The following is a 6,000-nucleotide window of genomic DNA, read 5'->3' on the forward strand; positions in this document are numbered from 1 at the left end:
TAGAACAAGAAATAGGTGTTTCTCTCCCTCTCTTACAAATCAACTAATAAATACAAATAAATATATATATAATTAAAAAGTATTTAAGATTCCATTTTCTAGTCACATTATCCACACTTGCAGTGCTCAATAACCACAAGTGGCTAGAGGCTAATAAATGAATAGCACAGATATAGAACATTTCTGTCATTGCAGAAAATTCTATTGGATGGCATTGATCTAGAAAGATTATTGGTACAGATCAGTGAAGTTAAAATAAAGTTTATATGAGGTCTATCTGGAAAAAATAGTGCCACACTATTGTAACCTGGTAGCCAAGAGTGGACTGGAATGCACATGCATGGACAATGATGACTTTGCTGTACTAGTCAGTGGGGGCAGTAGATTCCGTTGAGTGAGCATGCATTCTGTGTGGCCATCACATTCAAAATGACTGAGTAAGTAGAGTAATGAATCTGCAATAAATTTTGCATTAAGTTTGAACATTCCTTGTGGAAACTATTCATATGATTCAGAAGGCCACAGCTTTGGGCAACTGGAAATTGGCAGCTTCATCAAGACAATGTGCCCTCTTGTGCATCACATCTTATACTGAGTTTTTTGAGGAAACATCAAATCACCCAAGTGTCTCTGCTCCTCTACAGGTCAGATTTGGTGCCCAGCTGTTGAGAACCACCCTACCTGGTTTCAGAAGCTGTAATTACCAATGACTAAGGCTGAGTAGAAAGACCTTGGGACCATAAGCCACTAAGGAGACAAAGCTTATCTCCCTGGCAGGAGCATCACCTCTGCCCACTTTACTTCACCCTGCCTGGCCCCCATTGCATGACCAGTTAGCCAATAATGGATAAAATTCCTCAAGGAAGGGACAATTTAAGACGGGCATGGTCACAAAGGGGCCCTAAGGGAAGGACTTTGGAGGCTATAGCAAAAGGGGGTGATGGACCCTCACTCCTCAGTTTTGACATAGCCTGAGTCCTCATTCTGTCTGTGAGAAGTCTCCTAATCTCTTGGCTGCCTTACTTCCCCTGCCTGACTTAAGCCTGAAACAAAGCCTTAAGCCTGAAACAATGCTGGAGTTGGGTGTGGCCCTGTGCTGGAAAGGGTGGGTTCCCTAGGGTGTCAGGCTAAGAAAGAAGCATAAAATCCCATGGAACCTACTTTGTTAATACCCTCAGTTTAAATGATAAGTGTTGAAGCATGAAGTGAGTTTGTTCCCCAAAGTTTTATGGCCCTTCCACTATCTGACTCTGAATAAGCCCTCAGAGTTCTTTTTATGTTATCTATTGTTTAATCATTTCTTTCTGACCATGATTAATGAGCTTTAAGTATACACTCTGTATTCCTATGCAAATTAAACCCAACAAAAGACCCTTGAGGAATGGGTTCCTGACCCATCTCCTTTGGAAGAAAGGCCACCTTTCCTCCCCAAACAGATCAGGTCTTGGTAGACTTATCTCACCGCAGGGGGCGGGGGCTGGGACACACCCACCACACCCAGCTTTTCCCAAAACTAAAATCACCTTTGAAAGGGAAGAGATTTCAGACTGTAGATGAGATTCAGGAAAATACTAGGAGAAAGTTGATGACGATTGGGAGAACTATGTGAAGTCCCAAGGTGCCTACTTTAAAGGGAACTGAGGTGTCATTTTCCTATGTACAGTGTTTTTTATATCTTGTATTTTCTTCAGTAAGTGTCTCTATTTTTCACACTACATGGCTGGATACCTTCTGGAAAGACCTTGTACACCATTAAGAAACCATTTTTGTGAGCACATGAGGATAACACTGAAAATAATATCATCTCGAAGAATGTCTGTGAATTCTTTACATTTGTAATATTCAACACTTGGTCAATGACTCAGGTTTACAGTGGAGAAGGAAGGGGAAAAGAGAAGAAAAAAACATGTTAGAAATTTCTTTGAGGAAAATTTCATCAATCAAAATCTTAAAAGTAACTTAAAAATTGTCAAAAGCAGATCTATGTACACTGCTTGCAAGAGTAAAAAGTAGGCTGGGATTGTAAAAAGGTGTTCTTTCATTTGTGAGTTTGTATTGTAATCTTCCTGGCTTGTATGTGAACTTAAAAAGTAGGATATGCCTTAAAATAAGAGAAGAAATTTACCGTATTTTCAGACATTTGATAAACACATCATTATGCACATTTCTTCTTAGAGAAGAATTGACATTTTAAGAATGTGTTAATGGCCTCAAAAACACTGTTTTGAAAAAGGTAAAGAGAGGTGTATATAGGGACATTACATGTAGTGAAAAGCAAGAGGATATATCTCTGTATCATTTAACCTGGATTCCTAAGATACAAACTTTTCAAGTCTTTTGGAGGAGAGAGAAATATTTTAGAATGTTTGATTAAAAATATAAAAAGATCTTTCAATGCATATTTTAGTGCCAATGAGAGTTGCTAATTTTCCAAGTGGTTTTTCCTCACTCATTCTGCCTGCTCTCCAAATCTAGGTACTTCTTGCATTTTCTCAGACCCTTTTTGTTTTCTTCTGGCCTCCATCCCTTGGTCTCTAGCCATACCATACAACTGCTAATTCCAATGATCCCCTCCAAGGTAATGACTACTAGGTCAACTTCCCCCACGCTGAACCCTCTTTGAATATAGGGACGATGTATGCAGGCTAGTACAACTGGTCTGAGGACCATCTTTAAGTAGCCAGGCTCTAAGTGAGAGGTTGACAAAGCTTTTCTGTAAAGGGCCAGACAGTAAATATTTTCAATTTTGTGGGCCACTCAGTCTCTGTCCCAGTTATTCAGCTCCATCAATGTGGCCTGAGAGCAGTTACAGCCAATATATCATTGAATGGGCATGGTTGTGTTCAAGTAGGATTTTACCTGCAAAAATAGGTGGCAGGCAGGATTTAGTTATAGTTTGCTCGATTCCTATTGATTACTGATTTTCAAGCAAAAAGGCCTTTTACAATGGTTGGTGAGAGAGAAAGTACTCAGTTCTTTCATCTCTCTCATTCTGATCAGAGCAACTAAACTTTAATCCATTTTGTTCATATAGTTGAGTGGAATTTTATTTGCACAAATGGGCACAAAGTTTGAAAACATCTCATCTACACATTTTCTGAGCTTTATTTTAGATATGAATCTGTCATCAATCTAGTCACTGTTTGCTTTGATCCATCACCCACCCCCCCACCAAAGGTTGAAGACAATTGCCTATTTCTGATCATACCACTTTACAAACTTCAGTGATTCCCATGAGCCATTCCTTAACCTCACCCTACTGGTGTCTAACACACCGTCTATGAGCAACAAAGGACTTTATGTATGACACTCCTAAAAGATGCCTTTACCTCTGTCTTTCTGTAGGTACTCCCCTTGACCTGGATGCCCTCTCCCTCCCAACCCACCCTTCCAGATGGTGATATCCTCAAATGCTACTTGCTATGTGGAATCATCTGTGATTTCAATACCCAGAAGCAGTCATCTCTCTGTTCCCATATTCTTTTTTCAAGGGACTTTTATGTGCACAGACCCCCGCACCCCAGCTCCCCAGCTAGATAATGTTCTTTATGGGCATGAAATCACACTTTCCAGATTTTTCTACCCACCACAGACACAGCTCAGTACCAAGTCCATAACAGCCATTTGAGCTCTTTATTTGGATAGAAAGAGGGCATATCCTGGCAGAGTGCATTCTACTTGCCTAAATACATCCTCACCTGCCTGCCGTTTTTGCACTTCTCCCTTCCCTACTCCTGCTGAAGGCTACCATGAGAACGCACATGTGATTCCCATTGTTCTGAGAAGATAAGAGTACCTGGTTAATGTGTGAGACCTGAGAGAATAAGACCCAGGTAAACCTGCAGTGAAAGGAACAAGAGAAAGGGATTGAGAGGGAAAGACAAATCCAGAAGCCTCAAGTGCCAGGTAGACACAGGCCTCTGGTCTAGGTGGGCAAGGTCCAGGCTGGGGCATTTGCCAGGGTTTTGAGAGACAATGTCATACTGTGGGAAGAGAATAGCAGGCCTTGGAGAGGGACATACTTATGCTTAAAATTTAGTTCTTGAAATTTGAGTGTGTATGTAAACCTCTGAGCCTCACCTGCACATTAAGAATAAATATTTCTTTGGAAACTTTCTAAGGGTTAGAAATGCCTCTGTGCAGAGGAGGGGCTCAGAAAGTGGTATAAGTTGTAGAGATGGGGGAGTGAAGAAGCAAAGGAGATCTAAGAAATAAAATGATGAAAAGGTAATCTTTAAGATAAATGTCATTAACTGCTCTGGCATGTGCACAGGAATCACCTGGGGACCTATTAAAATGCAGATTATCATTCAGTGGGTCTAGGTGGATCTGAGAATGGACATTTGTGATGTCACGCTGCTGATCTGTGGGGCTGATGCTGCTGGCCCATGGACCACACTGAGCATAGCAAGGTGTGGTCCATGTAGGCTGAGGTAAAGAAGATGGACAGATTTGCTGGGCTGTCTGGTCTGCTTCTCCCACATTCCTAAAAATCCCCAAGCTTTCGAGGAGAATGAAGTCAGCTAAGGAAGCTAAAACTGAAATTTGTCAGGGAAAGCAGCACCATGTGGGTAACAGGGCCAAAGGGTAGGGAATTTATAAGTAAAAAAGAGCAATTGAATTCTCTGGGGCTTACCTGCAGACCATATTTGGATACAAGAAATGGGACTAAAACATTTCTTGGGGATCTTGTGTATGGCTCATGGTTAGCAAAGAAGTCAATATTCAGTTTCATAAAGCAGTGCATCATGGGGCTGACCAACCCAGCAGCAACCAGTTGGCTCTGTCTACTTGAGGACATTTTAGGTATAAGATAAAGGCTCTGTAGATTCATTTTCTGCTGTTCAGATAGGGCTGGGCTCAGGAAGTAACTCGGTTGGGAAGCCCAGAAGAATGAGGGCTTCAGAGGCAGACTGGAGGTCTGGTCCACTACAGCAGACTTGCATTAACAGAGGTAAACAAATAGGAAGTGAAGAACTACACCTCATCACTCGGGCATAGTCCTGTGTAAATATTAGATAACATATTCCATGCTTCATAATTTATGAAGTATCCATTAAACATGGCCTCTTTTTAGCCACACACCTGCCCTAGAAGGTAAGTGGGCATGGATTTTTGTCCTATTTTACTGACGAGGAAGCTAGGTGTGGTTGCCATGAACTATGCCTTTTAGATATCCTTCCAACTGCATGAAGCAGTTGATGGAGTTCTGTAAGCCCTGAAGTCCATTGATGTGTTCCAGCTTTGGCCATGCTAGCCAGTGGTGGAGTATAGGAGGGATATTAAGGCAGGCCCATTTTTTGGAGACATAGGACTCCTCTGATGGATTGAGAATACACTACAATTTAATAAGCTTCTGCCCAACCTTCCCTCCTTCCCTCTCTTCTTCTCTCCCAAGGGGGCCTGCATTACAGTCTGATGGCTTTCCCAGCCTCTCCTGGCTCTGTCCCATTTCCCCTTAAATGCATTTCCTGCAAGTTAGATACTGTTTTGGGCATAAAACATGGATCTGGGTGATTCCAGGATGTGCTTCTAATTAATGCTCTTTATTGTCTTTCTTTTCATGAACTTCAGCTTGAGTCATCAGAGGGCACATCCTTTTTCCTACCAGTTTGTTATCATTTTCAATACTTTATTATTTAAAAATACTTATGTATATGTGATTATGTCTGGCATATTACAGAGGCATATAAATGAAAATTATCTTGTTGAAAATGTAATTGTGTTTTGTTAAATTAAGCAAGTTTATAAGAGTTCACAAAGCTTGTTGTTGAGTTTCTAGGCAGACTCCGAGGCCTCTGTTGTTATTGTTGTTCTTTGTTTAATAATTTGTCCTCTACCATTCTCCAGTTCCACTTTTTATTGTTCTCATTAATTGGGGTTTATAATTATGCTGGTCAATCTAGAGATTCCAGGAATCTACATAGGCCAGAGAACTACCATTTACAGGTAGCCCTTCTGGTCTGTCAGTTAATATCAAAAGCCACAAATGCTAGTCTA

The sequence above is a fragment of the Sturnira hondurensis genome, unplaced genomic scaffold, assembly GCF_014824575.4.
Source record: "Sturnira hondurensis isolate 20B ecotype Veracruz unplaced genomic scaffold, ASM1482457v3 Scaffold0013559, whole genome shotgun sequence".
Classification (NCBI taxonomy): Eukaryota; Metazoa; Chordata; class Mammalia; order Chiroptera; family Phyllostomidae; genus Sturnira; species Sturnira hondurensis.